Source organism: Rhopalosiphum padi, chromosome 2 (assembly GCF_020882245.1).
Source record: "Rhopalosiphum padi isolate XX-2018 chromosome 2, ASM2088224v1, whole genome shotgun sequence".
Taxonomy (NCBI): Eukaryota; Metazoa; Arthropoda; class Insecta; order Hemiptera; family Aphididae; genus Rhopalosiphum; species Rhopalosiphum padi.
The window spans coordinates 46,841,778-46,860,554 of record NC_083598.1 but is presented as its reverse complement, the minus strand read 5'-3'; the positions used below and the strand labels follow the sequence as shown (position 1 = coordinate 46,860,554).

The 18,777-nt window shown below is 31.7% G+C and overlaps 1 protein-coding gene across 1 annotated transcript in view; it reads left to right on the top strand.

Moving 5' to 3' along the window:
• Positions 1 to 18,777, top strand: part of LOC132919975 (uncharacterized) — a 44,887-nt gene that overhangs the window by 678 nt on the left and 25,432 nt on the right. The gene's annotated exons all lie outside the window — the stretch shown is intronic.

The window sequence follows — 18,777 nt, the reverse complement described above, 5'->3', positions numbered from 1 at the left end:
GTTTTTGTAATAATTGAACAATATTGTAGGGCCGTTGTCGTTAAAAATAATAAATAGTGTTTTTACTAAATAACGGCCTTCATCATCACATGTTGTAAGTCGTATGTCTCAATGTTAAATATGCGTAGTACATATAATAACAATATAACGATCCTCTTACGGTACACGGTACACGCATTCAGGAAGTCGTTTCGCCTGAAAGTCACAAGTGGAGGCCGGTTCTATATAAACATTATGAACGTATTTTATTACATTATAATATTAGTAAAGTCATCGACGTTCTACTGTATCTATTATAGTATGCAACGAAAATATAATATTATATAGATGCTCCAGATATATGTTCAAACAATCGCAAACGAAACGCATGTTGTTGGTATAAAATATTACAAACATTTAATTTGTTCTACAGATTCCATTTTATGTTTCTTTATTGCTAACAAATTAGCTTATTTAAATCGGCATTTATTGGCCAAATTTTATGTGTTTATAATTTATATAGTTTGCTAATATATAATATTTCAATATTATTTCCACTTTCGTCGTGTGGACATGAGTCTTTTTGCGGTAATTTATTATTTATTTCGTTTTTAAAGGACGATTCGTATGGGATTACAACCTATTGTTAGAGATCTGCAGTGTTCCGATTGAAAACAAGATTTAATAATATAATAGCAACAAATTTTCTTTATTCGTTTACATTGATCATCACAATTTCAAAGTAGAATGCATATGCTACATAGAATAAACTGCACCTGTTCTGCTTTATAGTTTGTTTTGTAATAAACCTAAAAAAATATACAGAAGTAAATATAGATTTTGTATGGGTCTACATTTATATGTAAAAATATGAAATATAAATCTTAGAAATTATAAATTTTTATTTATCGTAAATACAATAGATTCAAGTTTTTGTATATTAAGTCTTAATTAATATTATTGAATAATTAAAATTTAAAAGGCGTATACAGTATTCTAATAACATCAATTGTTTAAATCTATTATAGTTAGGTAACAAAAAAATTCAAGGTGCAAATACTATTACATCGTAACGAAGTGTTACTAGCCGTTACGTTTGAAGTATAATAATATTGTAACAAGAAACGAGTAAAACAATATATTCTAAATATTAATCAATATATCAATTACGTATTTTTGTTGATATAAAGGTAGATCATGTAAATGATATATGCACTATGCAGTTATGTCTAGAGTGCCGAATGCTTACATAAACATGACTACAATTTCCATGTCTAGAGTAATTCTTACACGAGTACCATAGTTTTCTCTTGAAAAACATATAAGCAGTTTGCATAGAATATACATCGAATCTTCTAAGTAGTGTAATTAGATCCATATTAAATTAGAAAACAGAATCACAATATTAGTTTTTAAATAATGGCGTATATTATGTTTCATTCATACGAAGATTAGTTATTTTCCAATAAGTAATAACGGTATTGGTGGTACTGTATTAGCATGTAAAATAATTTATGAGATGCTCACAGAAATTAACATATATTAAACGTCATATCATTAATATATTACTGTCGATTTCCGGTTTTTTACGAGTATATATAATATATTAGTAGGTGCATAATTATAAGTACAAGTGGTTTTAGTCTGACCTAAAATGAATACAATTTTGCATTCTGCAGCACAATCGAATCGTATGTCACGGCGATATGTTTCATAGTGGTACATCACTCGTGCCCGAAACGCTGTTTTTCTATAGGTCTATATGCCTATATATAATATAATATTATAACAGTGCGCGATGTTTTTCTCTAATACAAACAATGCGATAAACTACTATATAGGATAATACGTATATAATATTACACCATTATCATTTTACGTCGTGCTTAGTCTCTCGTCAATTATTATAATATACTATAGTTATATATGTATGGATGTTATATATTATTTATATTATTATTCGAAAAACCGTCTGTTTGAAATTTGCGTCGAGTCGTTTTCGATACGATGACCCTCGGCGGCCCGATGGTGGAACGTTACTTCGGGTACTCGTCCACGGCAAGTGCGATGCAGTGTTATAATACGCGTAAAAACAGAATTCTATATATATATATATATATAAATGAATATCTAATTAATGAGTTTCTCTAGCGTATAGACGAAACGACGAAACCAGGTTTGACGACCTTCATTATGCTGCTCGCGCATTCACAGCAAGATGCCTCGTCGGCTCATAAATTCCTATAGTATATGGATATAATATATACTATAACATTATTTCGACGTGCATAAAGCTGAGATGATATGGTTGTGTGCGGGTACACAGCATCACTGTCCCGAGGCGCACACGGTGACTCGATTTCTGGCGAGATTCCCAGCGCACCACAAGTTGCAGTATATACGACCAGCGGACTACTACGGCCGTTTTTGCGCAACGCTATATAACGACATTTAAGTGTTTTACGGTACACAGATAGGTAGGTAAAGGTTAACCGCTGCAGCAGCCATATACCGTCAATCTCTCTCGGCAGTGACCATTATATCACGTATATACATTATATATATATATATATAAAATATATTGCCCAATACGCGATTTTTGGCGCGCGATTTATTATAAATATACATGCCTATAGGTATATCGAAATACGCGAATTCCGCCGCTCGCTGCAGCAGAAAAACGTATTTACGCGTATTATATCGTTGTGATAATATCGTTTAGAGAGGTGCGTATAACGCCATTAGGCAACTTGTGATTTGTGGTTTTACTATTTTTGCACTCGACATCCCGTCGTCATCAGCTAATTGGCCAATTCTCACGATTTATTTATTTTACTATTTTAACGTACAATTAATAATATAATTATATTGTATTTCGTATTGGCTGCGCAGTTAAATATCATATACGTCTTTCGTCAGCAGTGTCGCTGTCGTCATCATTATCGTCATTGTATATCAAATAATAATGATATTATTATATTTTCGTCGCGAACCGCATTTTTCGGTCGGGTTCCGCGCTTAGTTAGTTTCGTTTAGCAACTCTACCTACATATTTATACATATCTATCTGCGTGCTTTACGTACTTACTACTATAATACATCATAGTGCGTCACGCGCCGAAAACGATTACGAGTGCAGCTACTCCATAACACGTTGCAACCGTATCAGACCGTTAATATACGTATATATCGTATTATTATACATTTTTAAGTTATACAAGAAACAAACAGATGCGGTGGCGATATATTTCGCTTGCTGAAACGCGATTTCGCAGAGATTAGTAGAACGACAAAACATTAAAAAAAAAAAAAAAAACAATGTTTACGTAAGCACAATGTACATCGACTATTTCAAGTTTTTTCTATCTTCTCCGAAAGATCGAACGAAAGGAACATTTACACGTGTATGAAAACGATGCACATTTGATTTATTACCTGTGGGACTGACTAAGGATTTTTTACACGTCAGACGGATGAAAACGCCTATTTAAACCCAAAACGACCGTCATCATATTTTTAGGTTAGTGTATAGTACATGCCGATACATGAGCATTGGATTTTCGATAAAAGGTTTATCGTCTTCTACCTACCCGTTTTGCACGGGTTAAATCTCATTGGTATATTGTACATAACTATTAAGTCGATAAATCATCAAATTTTGAAATCGTACCTATATCATTTATTATTACGATTAATAGTTATAACGTAGGATTACAATTATTTATTTATTATAATTATTTTTTTTTTTGGTAAAATAATATCGTTTATTCGTATATCTCTTAAATATATCATAAAACCTAATCTTCAATCATAGTGTCTATCAAATAAATATTTTAAAATTGAAATACTTAAAATGATATTGCAAATTTCAAATAGGTATAAAAAACTAAATAAGAATTTATCGAATTTACAATTTTTTATGCTCAACATAGACAAATAAAATACACCAGCTGGTTACCTACTTCTGAACAATATCGGAAGTGAAAACATATTATTTCATATATGTACCTATACATAACTACCTATTATTTACTATGCTGCATATACGCGCCATATTCGATATATCCAATGAAAAATGTAATGGCACAGCGTCATTTTTTATTAATTGTATGTGGTTAACTTGTTTTTATATTATTATAATAATTGTCGTTTTTTATACTACAAAAACGAATCACACATTGTTTTGTTTCTTTTATTCCATAATGGTTCGCCAACTGTCTTAAACTTTCACGATTACATATATACTTAACGGTCCTGGACAACAATACAGTTAAATACACATTGCAGAAATGCAGACATTCCTAACAATACATAATCCAATAATCGGCAATAAATTATGTATATGGACGAGGCACGAAATGCACGTAGATATATTATTAAGTATCTATTAAGTATTTTAAACGGGAAAACTGCAACTGTTAATAATTTGATAGCATTTATTAAAATATATACGACAATATATATTATAATATGTACGCGTGCACTTCACGTAGCTATTACTCAGTACGAGAGGATGCACTGGCTGTATTAGCTTACTATTAAAGACGTCACCGGACCGTATCACCATAACGGTCAAATTATTTCCTATTATTGTTTTTTTTTTTTTTTTTTTTTTTATTTGGCTTTGGGTCATACGACTATACGAGGATGTTTATAAGAGGTCTTTCTAATAATTCAATCCTATAGGAAAACCACATTATTATATCTGGTAATTTTCTGGTTTAAAATTCTTGAAATTTTTCACTCAATAAGACGAATTGAACAAGGTAAACCGCGTAATAATGTCTAATCCGGCCTTAAAACCACAACTAGGATTTCTCATATGGACCAATATAAGCCATTGAGCTTATTAATATATTTTTCTAATTGCAAATTTGATCTACTTTCAGTAAAACATTGAACTTTTCTAAATCATGAGACTAGCTAATCATAAATTTAGCGAAAATAACGACGAACCATAATATTATATTTATGTAGGTATATTATTCGAAATATTATAGTTACTTAATAATGTAATTATCCATAAATATTAATATATATAATTAATAGTCATTCATAAGAGTAATATAGCTTAAATATAACTCTCGAAAAGTCACGATTTAAATTTTAATAAAAATTTCGAAGATTAAATAACGAATAATTTAATTAATTAATTAATTAATTTTATATAATATGCGAAATTACGTCTATTTAGTAATTAATTATCATATTTAAATTAAATCTTTAAAAAAAATAAATTTAACTTAATTTTGCATTAAAACATAATCTCTATAAGTATATACATCTCTTATATAAAACAATTTATAATTATAAATGTATCTAATTAACATAATATGGTGATAGTGATGTGAATAGCAATAACCTGTTATTCATAACTCATAAAGTACATAATATTTATTGCCATAGTACCATAATCTAAATAATATATTACAATCGATTTCATTTCAATTATTTCGAAATTGTTACTGAAGTAACCATTCGATGTTCGTGATTTTTGATCCGATGTACAGTTGCGCATTAATTTACAAATACAAGTATCAGATGACGACATTGGCAATAACCATATAACACGCGCAGTATTGCTATTATAAATCATTAATTAATAATATTATTTTACTTTGATACACTGTAGTTGAAGACGTTAAAGTAAAATAACGTTTGACTTTTTTTTAGACACACCTAGTTTTTATTTGTTGTTAACTTAAATTAAAACTGTACCAATTTGCGCTGATATTTTCAAGTTTAAAAACATTTTTGTGTGATAAATTATACAATAAATTATTTGTATAACAGTATATTACGTACTGCGTAAGGTAAAACGAATTTAGAATGTTTATCACGGAAATCGTCAAGCGGCTATAATTTTTCTACTTGGTATACTCTCTTGGACGTACGTAAAACCCAATTTTATACCACAAGGTATATAAATACTTAGACCACATTTGGTACGTTTGCGCATTTAACTTTTATACCACTCACTTTTCATACATTACATAGCCACATATGTATGACTATGTGATTATTATGTACGCAATACCGTAAAATTATGTGTGTGTGTAAAATACTATATCTATCTGTTGTTGTGTATATAAGTACAATTGGCAATGTTAAGTCTGATTTGTGGTCAAAAATCGAAACACTCCATATAGTTTCTAAGCACTAAAACCTCAAGTATTGTTGTTGAAAAATTGTTAGCTTGTGACTAAAAATTATGTAAATCGCGCATTGCTTTCGTTCTTGAAAATGCGTTGTACACAACCGAACGGATTCAATATCGTAGGTCATCTCAAACTTTCTGTTTTGTTTCGAAAGTCATATCATACCTATAGATTTATACAGCAACCTAACCTGCGGGTCACCGCGGGTGCATCGGAGTACGACACGTATATGTAAATACAAATAAAAAATGGGGTGCACGGTGCATATAAGGACTTCCTGATGTCCTACAAAATAATATATTATAATATAATAATGAACGCGTTCGCGTGTTAAAAAAACCATTGTATTAAATGACACCCTTGCAGCTATACCGCAATTTCGGAAATCTCTACTTATATTTAAATTTGAATAATAAAAAACGAAATACGACAATATACGTAGATCAAGAATGATTGGGGTACCCATAGCTCAGTGATTCAATATACGCTGTACGGCCAGTACAGTTCAACTGTAACTACGACAAACATATTATAATATCATGTTATAGTACTACGTACTATTTTTATATGTATATATTATTAGCAGAGTCAGAGCAGAGTCGGAAGTTGGTGGGAAAAGAATACCAAAAACACAGTATCATTTCCGCCGTTTGCTGCATAGTACATAATAATAATATAGGTACATAATATTTATGGAGGATTTCAACGGGACGCAAAACTCGTGTTACGCTATATTATTTCTCTCCGCGGACAGGGTGCGTGCCCGTTGTCACGACCTTATAATAGGCAATAGAAATAATAATATTATTATACTCACGCGCGTTCAGGTTTCACGACGAAAAACTCGCGACGGAAACGCAAACACAACCGAGAATTTCACATGACCGTTTTCGGCGATCGCAATTATTATTATTGTTACGATAGAATACCGAACCAATCGCCGTCGTTGCGCGTGTCCGGTTATACGCAGTACCTACACACAATTATAATAATATATCATAATATATATTTAATAATAATGCATAATATTATATATACGTACAAAGCGCACGGTCGTCATCGTCGTCTTCGATGTACTATGATGTGTATGTGGCTAGGGATCTTTTATGTGTCGCGGACCTAATATAATATATTCCGAAAACGAATCTGCACACGACGTCGAATCGTGATGGGCAAACAGCGCGCGATAGGCGGCGAAAATAGTGAAATTGTTTTGTATTTTTTTACGACTCGGCACAATACGCGGGCAGAGGCGATTCTTCGTCCGCGAAGAATAAATGGTATAATATAATATTATAATAATATCTGATATAAAGGTACGGCTGCGATGCATATTATAATAATATTATGTCCGTCCCGACGGCTATGCGGTTCGGTCGAGAGTTTAAAACATTGCGTACGTCTATAATACGTATAGGCATGTGTGTGACGTGTGTACGTATTTAACTCTATCCGTATATAACTAATAATAATACACTGACAACGGAACAATATATAGCGTTTATCGGGCGAAATGTGTGAGCGTGTGCTGCGTAGCCGAGGGAAAATATTTATAATAATACGTACGCCCAATTCGTTATCCGGCCGAATCATTAGTGTTTAGAACCGATGCGGAAAAAAAACGCGGGCCCTTATCGGCGTACTTTTTTTTCTCTCCTCTTTCTATTTCCGCCACCGCCGCCGCTACCGACGCGGTTGTCCTTTGGCCGCGATTGTTATTATATTATTTGATTTCGACGTTTTAATCGACCGATCGTGCGCCGAGAAAAGCGCACATTTTATACGGTCGCGACGTGCTCCTGCTGCGTTTTAACAATACGATAATATAACATAGCGTATAATGACATTCATCATAACACTCGCGGTGGTTATTTCGGCGACGATCCCACTCGACCGTCACTACACAAACCGAAAAAAAAAATAAAAAACAATATATAATAATATGATATTATATCACCGATAATCGCAAATGCACGCGTATTAAAACGACGTTTGTCGTCAAAATATGCATAATATGTAGTAATGTAAAACGAAATCGCACACGTTTTGATAACGAATAAGGTTATTGCGTCTTGTTTAAAAGTGTGATTTTCGTCACATTTTCAGATTTTTTCCACATAAACGACGGTTTGCAGTATTGCAATCGGAGACCACTAGCGTCATGTCCGGGGGCAGAGACGTAAAAAAGTTAAATTCTAAATTTATCATATCATCATGTATACCTCACACTTGTAGATTATAGGATATGACAATATAAATATAATAAATATTACGTCATGTTTATCACAACGTGCAGATGCGTTAAAACCCCGTTCCGAAGTCTTCTAGTAAAATTGTACTATATACACACATTACTCAACTACAATAACAATACATTGTAATTATACTTGTGCAGTCATGTACCAAGTAACAAGTCAATAAATAATGTATTATATTATTTATTTCGGCAAACAGAAACGGTGTATAATAATCTGCAATATTTTCGGTCGTTCTGATTAAAAATAAAGATAAAACCTGGTAATAATAATAATAATCAATTTGACCATGCATTATGACTTCTTCGATCCGATCGCGGTAACGCCGATAACTATAATATATTATATCAAAAGCCGTATACCTATAATATATGCTGCGGTCGTCGCGCGCGCCCCGAGATTTCTCACGTTTTCGTCGATCTCGCGATCGTGCGCCGGTCGATCTACAAATAGGTATCTCCGCGTACTATTATTATATGTATACCTATACCTGCCTATAACTATAATGTGTACGAGTAACGCACACCTGCACGTTGCGCGCACGGCCAATACTATTCGATCGGCGATCGACGACACGATATCCGGTGTGCCACTGTGGGTCCATACGTACGGCAGCGGCGGCGGCGGCGACACAATCACACGATTCTCCGTTGTGCCGATAGTTTCACTCGGACGGATCACGCGAGCCCGTTACGCGTTGTATATTATATATGTATGGATTATTCCATCTGTGGGTATCGTATATATTAGAAATGCCAAAAAAAATATATTCATTTTCACTATACACAACAACACGCAGAGAGGGGAAAAACCATAAAGATCATCACGAACTGCATTGTGCAAGACCTATACTTGCCTAATATATTTTATGGTACGGCGCGTGAATGGGCATGTTTTGTCTATACATAACATATCGACGAAGTTTGTACCTACTGCGTACTACAGTTACATATATATATTATTATTATATGAACGAAAATTATTGTTTTCCAAAAACAAACAGAATATTTCAATTATTTTCCTTGGACTTCGGCGCCGGTGAATGCATCGGTATTACCTACTCATTATAGTCATATTATGCTTGTTAGATATCGTAATTTATTAGATACTATAGCTGATGAATTCCTCGGATCCGACCGTGCGCTGCAGTTTTGAATTGAAATGCAATTATTTATAAAATATATACTATTATTTTTATAACTCAACAGCGTTGAGAAAAAAAATATCGCAAAACTATTCAAATGCCTCGTCAAAAACGAAAAATGAAAAAATTGACGACGTGGGGATACTCGAGGAAGTATTTGGATAAACTCTGAAAATATCGTAACTTTCAATAGTGTCGTCAGAGACTTGGTATATGGTACATAAAAAAGCCCTATTTTTGTTTATATATATATTATATGTGTGTGCGTATTATAAAGGATAATTATATCGTACGTATGATGATGGTTTGCTTCGAAGTAGTGGTAGGCCGCAGTCATTTGAGTTGTGTGCGCATAAAACGGTCGTGGCGATGGTCACACCCTTTTCTCGTTATTATAGGACTCGAGTTTTTTTTCCTCGACAGAATCGCCGGCGGAATATTATTACAACGCACGTACCTATAACAGTCGTATGTACCTACATATCTGTATACGCTGTTTATGTATTATATATCGTATTATAAGTACCTCTGCGTATTAACTGCATATTGCGATTTACGAGTAATTGCACGATTTTTATTGTTTAACCTTATTATCTGCCGCACCGGTGTATAATAGGTTTATTATAATATTATATTATAGTCAGGCACAGCCGATATATTATGCGCCATGGACCGCGATGCAGCTATTGTTGGCGAAACGTAATTCGATATAAGATTATAACTGTTCGCAGATAGCCGTTCCTTCAAATTATACATTAAACGTATTATAACGAGAAACACGATAGGTTAAGTATAATTATTAAATTTAGTATAATATAGAATATTAACATACATAATATATATTATAATATGTGTGTATAGTTGCTTATCACACGCCCACTCGAATGTTACCAATAATTATAATTAATCTTTCCCACGTAACGAGGATGACGTTTCAGACACATTTATTATATTAAAAATTAAATTTTGTTAAATTTGGAAAACTCACCAGTTATATTCAGACATCTGGTTTTTAGCTGATTGAAATAAGAATATTATACTGTTATACATGGCTCACATTTTTGGTAATTTTTTCAACACTTTTTTATATCGTGACCGACGTGATCTTGTAACTAATAGTCAAAGAAATAAATATATCTATATAATGTGGTATTGTTTAATAATTGGAATAACAGATTTATAAAATAAACTACATTTATAATTATTAATTTTACAGATCGGTATTTTAATCAAACGTCTATCTTCTGACTGCAAATATATTTAATTATTAATATTAAATAGTAATGAATTTAATAATAATATATATTCTTAAGAAATTATTCACCATCACAACGTGTCTCTGCTGAGTTTAAGTTTGTTTAAAATAAAAATTGTTAAAATCTAACCGATCAAATTTAGTGTGTGCCTCCAGGACTTACTAATTAAAGCAATATATCTGTAATGATAGTGATTGTATTATTCGCATCACTTAAAAATATTATAATATTATATTCACGAGATACCATGTTCAATTCTAAAAACACAGAATCCATAATTATCTACAATGTGATCTATATATACATATATGTGCCTGGTTACTTACTATATATAAACATAATAATTCAGGAGGTTTCACTTTTAATTTAAATTATGATTTTTTGGAATTTTTAAGTATATTTAATAAAGACCATATTTTCAAATAACAGTAAACAATTTGGTTAGAGAAATACGAGTTAAAAAGTTTGTATCACCATCGCTTAAATGGTATAATTAAAATTAATGTGAGTATGTATTTGGTGAATCACCCTGTATATCCTATGCTATAAAATATAATGTATTAAAATGTTATGTGCTGACGTCAGAACTAAGCATTTAACACCCGACACCGTTTAATTTTCGCTGAACCTTCACGTTTCCACTTTTCTCAGTACGCCTATAAAATACAATAATTCGTGGATTATTAATTGTACGGTCCATTGGACATAAACACATAATATACCGTCATCGCTAAACAACAAAAGTAGAGAATTCAATATAAACTGTTTGTTATATATATTTTTTTCGCTCATTTAATGTTTACACGCGTACGTGTTTACTAACAAATCCTAGAATATCATGTATAGAGCTATAAACGGTGGCGTGTTCAATTATGTGTTTTCAAAATATATTCCGGTATATTTTCTCCGTGTACATTAACACACAATCGTATAAAATATTCAATCTAATAGGTTGTGATCTAATAGGTACGTGTGTTATTTTATGAATAACATAGCTGGAGTATAAATGATATATTCATTGTTAAATATTTAGGAAATTCGCAATATCCACAAAACATATAGGACCTATATGGCTATATGTATGTATTTGCGGTAAAGTCACAGATTTCTATATTCTATAGCAGTTTATTAAGTAAGCAAGTCCGACAAAAACGAATACAAGATAATTGACGTTTGTTCGCCATGTTTCAGGTTAGAAAAATGTTCATAGAATAAAAATTGCAAACTATTTATGTAGGTAGTAGCCAGTAGGTATATATCAAAATACTGAAGATATACGACATACATATCGTATTCGTACATAATTCGTGTCAATTTTCCATCCGAGAATATAAAGTGAATAAAGATTCATTTGATGACATGAATAAACTACGAGTAGTTGCTTATGAATTGCCAGATATATATCATCTAGTGTAAGTAGAAGTCTGTGAGTTCTGTGATGGTAAAACAACACTCACTATCTATCGTTCGTCAAATACATAATAATTTCACGATGTATTGCATATACATATCTGTATACCTACACTACTTGTTTCTTGTTATTATCATTATTATTTTTTAAATCGATAGAATTAAAAACGAAATCAATCAATCATAGTTACAGATTATATAGATACTTACTTCCCAAGAAATCTATGTGAAAACCAGTACTGAAACGTTATTGAATTGGACCATCGTGTGCGTGCATACGCCTAATATATGTAATTATATAATGCCAAACGCCCAAACAATTTCTAAATTATAAGTTATTGAGTTATTGAGTGCGACAAATAGTTATTGATTTCATAGTGTATTTTATTTGGTAAACTACATCAGAACACATAGGTAACAATTTTTTTTCGAACTTTCTTTACCTCTATATCACTTACCTATCCTTTCCTACAATCAAAACATCGCAATATTTTTTGTCTCATTAATTACAATAATTACACTATAGTTTACAAATAACAGTAAAACCAGAAATAACGAAACGTTAATAAAAACAACAACAATAATAATAATAATAATAATAATAATAATAATAATAAAAAAAATTGTATTACATAGAAGAAGAAAATGTTAAATTAATGATTTATATACTATATGTTGTCAGAAAGTAATTTTTTTAAATGAGAAACTTAACCAAACAAAGTACCTAAAGGACAATCACTTTGAGACTAGGTCGACATATACGTTAATAAAACTAATTGTTTTTACGAGTATTTTTAAACCAAATTAGTTAACTTTTACTATCGTATAAACATTTCCACGGTTGTCAGAACAATAAAAATATTTTTATTTTGCAATTTAGTTCATTTATTAAATGTTTCTATTATTTTTATTTTTATTTTTTTTTTTTTTGGAACATACTTTCATAAAGGAAATGCACGTACACAAAATATTATTATTAATGCCTTTTTTTCATTAAATAATTTTATAATATTCTTGAAAAATATCAATTGAAAAACAATTTAATATAAATTTAACAAGTTTATTAAGTAAAAAAAAGTGATTGATGTTTTTTTTTAAATAATTTAATGACATTTTTATTATTTAAATATGCACCTTATATAGTACCTACATTACCTAATTACTATTATTTACATTACATAAACATAAAATATAATGGCAAGGACTTCAGTTAAGCTTATAAGAGACTAGTATTATAGGTCCCGAAACGTTATGATTCGAAGCGGTTCCGATGAAGGCCATGGAAAAAGAAATGATTAAAAAAAAGTAATAATAACACTAAATATTTCAAACGCACGAAATGGACCTTGGGACGGTCTCTCTAGCTGTAGGTACTTTCGTAATTTGTAATAATGACGTTTTTTATTTTGATAAAATTTTTCGAGCACACCAATAGCATACTAATTACTGTCGGTATCGTATCTATAAATACATCGCACCGGGCTATTACCAAATAATTTTCGGAAATATTATTATTATATTAATTCATTAGGAGCGATGATTGTGCCGGATCGTCTCGGAGATAATATTCGCGTAATGTGATTCCGGTACGTGTATGGCACACGGAAAACCGACGAATAATGTTCCTTGTTATGTATTGTAATAACGCCACTGACGTAATTCGTGTACCTATTGAGCAATTGACGCGCCGAGTTCATCTGTATATACTATGCATACCTATTATACCTAACTATCTATGACCTACCTCGTTACTACATTTAGCGGACACGAGCGAGAGGGATCGAAGCGGGTGAAAATATTGTAATTTGTAATTGTTATGGAACTCGTGGAAATCGCAAAATCTGAACAAATCTTAAAATATTAAATTAGTACCGAGGACACGCCACGACTATTTCACGACATCGTTTATTAAATCGTTTTTTGTGTCGTAATAATTCTAATTTAAGAGCATAAAAAAAAAGAAAAAACGACAAAAAACGAAGAAAATACTAAGTAGCTCATTATAAAATATAATATAAACTATAAATGTATACTGTATACTCGTGAAAAACGTGTTAAAAGTGCGTGTTTATTTGTTTATTTTATCGTTTCGCTATGGACATAATTCGTTAAAATCTAAACCGTTAGATTGACGTAAAATGATAGTCTAGAGCCACGGTCGTATTTTATATTATATATTGTATATAGATAGTAGATATGCGTAGGTATATGATGATTGTGCCCGACTACGTAATAGTTAAACTTTTTTTTTCACGGTCTACGTTAAACAAATGAAACAATGGTTAATTGGTTATATTTTTTCAGTATCCGGTTGCAATAGTTAAAATCGCGTTATCAAAACATTTTTTTTTTTTGTTTACTATATTTACGAATTGACAAGAGTTCAAAACGTTCGAATTATTCAACACAGCCAGCAGAAAACCGCAGTCATTTAACTTCAATTCCGCAGACAACGTTTAAAGTTTATGCTCAATCGCGACGTTTTAGAAAACTACTTTTTAAATCCATTTCAACAGTCAACATGCGATATCTTATTATTCTTACCCTTCGGAAAAATGTTATTATTAGGATTTCGTCACGGTCGCCGCGGTTCGTTGACATTCTTAAACGAGTTTTCTGTTTTTACCAAATCTAGATATAAAGTCAATAATTTTGGTCATACGTATAGTAATCGAGTTTGATTGGTTTGATACGCGTTGGTTCGACGATTAATGAAATCGGTATAAATAAGCTGTACAGCACTTGCGGAGTTCGATTGCGCTATATATTTAAAAACAATATTTTTTTTTATTCGCACTACGGATTTTAAGCTTATCCAATATTAATTTCACTAAACAAGCTAGCTGTAAAGACGACGACCATGATGATACCCAACACTGATGATGCTTAAAACTCCTTGGCCTGTTTCATTATCTGTTTTCTTCTTATGGCCGCATACGAGTATTTACCCGAAGAATACGCCTTAAATCTCGTAAATTACTATCACTAAATAGTAATTAATAATATAAACGTATTATATTAAGTAAATATCGCGTACATATCATTCCTTTTACGTGCATCATATGATTTCAAAATATAATTTGTACTTCGTTTTCGAGGTGTAGTTTTAATATGTATATATATATATACTTACGATTATGGAGTGCAAAATTATGGTTTTTCAAACTGTTCGACTTTTTAAGGTCACGGATATGCGATGTTCTCATAATACTATAGGTATAATGACTATACGGTCTCATCGCGCGTGTATGTTTTTGCAGACGAGCGATCTCATTGGCACCACGGTGTACCCATGTGTCTATAATAAGTGGCTCTATATGGTTATGTACGGCTTCTTGTTATAATATATTATATTATATACGTTTATATAAATATTCGGGGAATAAAATAGAGCCCGTTTCGAAAGTTCTTCACACGCGTTCATTACAGATGTTCTCGTTCTAAACGTTCGTTTTGGCGTTTGTTATTATATTATATTATTATAAGACCGTCATCAGTCATCGTAGCTGCGGGCCCATCATGGGAAGACGTCGGATCGAAGTGAAAAGTCTCGTGGACAGTCGCTTCAGACGGAAATTTTCACTTTTTTAAACGCGCGCTCGCGCTCACATTATAACAGTCATGAGATCCTCGGCTCGAAACAATGGGCGTCATGCGATTCGCTTAATTATACATAAATGTGATGTACATACGTATAGTGTACAATATAATATATATATATAAGTAATACTTACATGCACTCTTCAACTCAATAGATGTATATTATATCGATATATCATGTATGTATATGCATATGTATATTATATAGTGTGGAGTACATAATATACGATATAATATGCACGTGCACATATGCGCGCTGCATTGAAAAGTAAAAATAAAAAAAAGTTCTTTTATTTTTTTAAGAGCATTTCATAATTCGTATTATAGTGCGTATATCTATATATTATAACAACGATGGCGTGGCGGATATAATATCACGGCGATCACGTGCAATCTCGATTTCCTTGATCTTGAACGCCGCATCCTACGGCCAATTCCGCTCTCGTCTGACCTATGGGCCACTAAACAATACTAACTGTCTTCTACGCCCACATACAATTTTGATAAATTATAACTGTAATTATTATTTTTTATCGTAAAATTCGACTAGAATGTGTGTCGAAAATCGATCTGTTCTGGTAATTGCGTTTAAACGTGTGAACACCTCTCACGTCCCTTTTCCCTTGAACTATATATAGTCATACGGAAGTTTAGGTAAGTTGATTTCATATTTTAACATTCTTTTGGGTTATTATTAAAGTATTTTCCCGCGTCAGTAAAATTCGTCAATAAATATTGTTAAAAATAATTGTATAATTATTGATTGGGAATACTTTCAGCATATTTAGTTATATTGGCTCGCCCACTGACAGCATGGTACTATTATACATCATGTATATACGTCCATGTGCCATTCATTGACACAATAACTCCAAAGAACGCGTTTTGCGGTATTTACCAAATTTGGCATAGATATATCGAACGAGTTAATATAAACCGTCTAATTGAATGATAAATTCTAAATGGAGTAGTTAAACAAGTCAGTAGGTATTTACATAATTAGTGTGTAATATATAGACCACACATCTCGACTGTCGGGGAGATTGAATTATAAACGTTTATTATTCATTTCTGTATAATTAATCAAAGTATCAATAAACAATAAATATACTAATATTAGCAATCTAAAATATAAAGTAAAAAATTATTCACGTTTAATAATTAATTATTTAATGACTAATGAGTAATGATTAATGATACTCGAGATGAATTCATAGAGTACAAGGTCTTATATCATAGCTTACCATTTATTAGTCAAATATGTTGTATATAAACGGTATAATAAGTTCGCTCAATTTTATGAAAGTTAACGTACCTATCCCCTTCGCATAGTTTTCCACATACCACATGCATATACATGGTTATAAATATATTATATATGTATACCTATTATATTTAACGTTTACCTACTCTACGTTAGACATTTTTTCTTTGGTCATAGATAGACGACCATATCGGTGTGTTTGCAGTTACAGGTTATCCCATCATATTATTAAAATTTATGATATCCAAATGGCCAAATATACCTACTTTAATACTTGTTTGCATAACAAAAAATAATTTTCGTTAAAATATTTTAGGTAAAGACCATAACAAATTGCTCCTCGCTAAATATTATAAATATTTCGAAATTTGAAAGTACAATACACGTTTGTAATTTTTGTGTTCTGATTAGCAACGCATCCAAAATTAAGCTGATACTTAAGTACGTATATCGTACATAATAATCTAATGTACGTGTGTATAATTCCCCTGTTATATCAATATGTCGACCTTGAGCAATCAATTATAGAAATGAATTACGCTTTACAATAATAGCGGGTTGGCCTCAAGTATAAATCTCTTGTTGTGATAATTTGATTTTTTTTAAATGGTGTACGATTACAATTTGTAAACTTAAATGTGAGTATTTTATGGGTATTATTTTAATATACGATGATTAAGTCATCACGAATCACGATATCACATACGTATTATATTGAACACGTGTTTATAGAGAATTTGTAGAATATAATATTCAGTGATTTATCCTCGTTTAAATGAAACTTTTCCTAGCTGCTATATAACACAATATTATTATTATATACCTATATCCGCAGATACTTGTACATAGATAACATGCCAAAAAAAAAAATGTCAGGGATAAATGTCGATCGTGACGAAACCCCGCGGTTGCGCAAAACTGCGCACTGTCAAATAATATATAAAACCAGCTTGGCTCACAGCACGATTTTGTTTTTGCACGTATAGACAAGACATAATATACTAGAGTCTAGTAACTAGACGTTACAATTGCAAGAACCTATAATGTATGTAGGTCCGTATGTACGTGTTGAATTTATACATTATACAAATAATATTTAGAAACTATTTTTATCATATTATCTAAAAATATAATATATTTAAACGCGTACAACCGTGTTTATTGGAAACGTATACCTTGTCACTTTTCAAAAAGTAAATATTAGTTATATTTTATGGTATGATAACCGTACGCGTAGGTGTACTAGATACAACTCTCGGACATCGTCGTCGTGTACGCGTTAACGTGTGGAAGGAACGTGTCATTATATATAATAATATTATATTGTGTACGGGCGTAAGCCGTCTGCGATTTTACTTTCCACTCACCATTCTCGGGCTAGGTATATCATTATAATGTAGGTATGTTATATTAGGTACCTACAACATACAACTGCGGCAGCGATGTTGTGTTTTTTGCAAAATGATCTGTTTACAGTATTCCGAACGCCTGCAATCCCGCGGGGCTATACACCGACGAGGCGACGTCTATATTGATAAAACTATATAATCATAATATGTACCTGCTTCACGTATATAGTATTATGGTAAATTGGTAAATAACGTTATACCAGTGTTTACTATTTATTTTGATGATAAGTTATTATATCGTAAGAAACTGACAAGTCAGTGAGCTATACGTTTACGTGAATGGCTAGGTACATAGGAGTGAG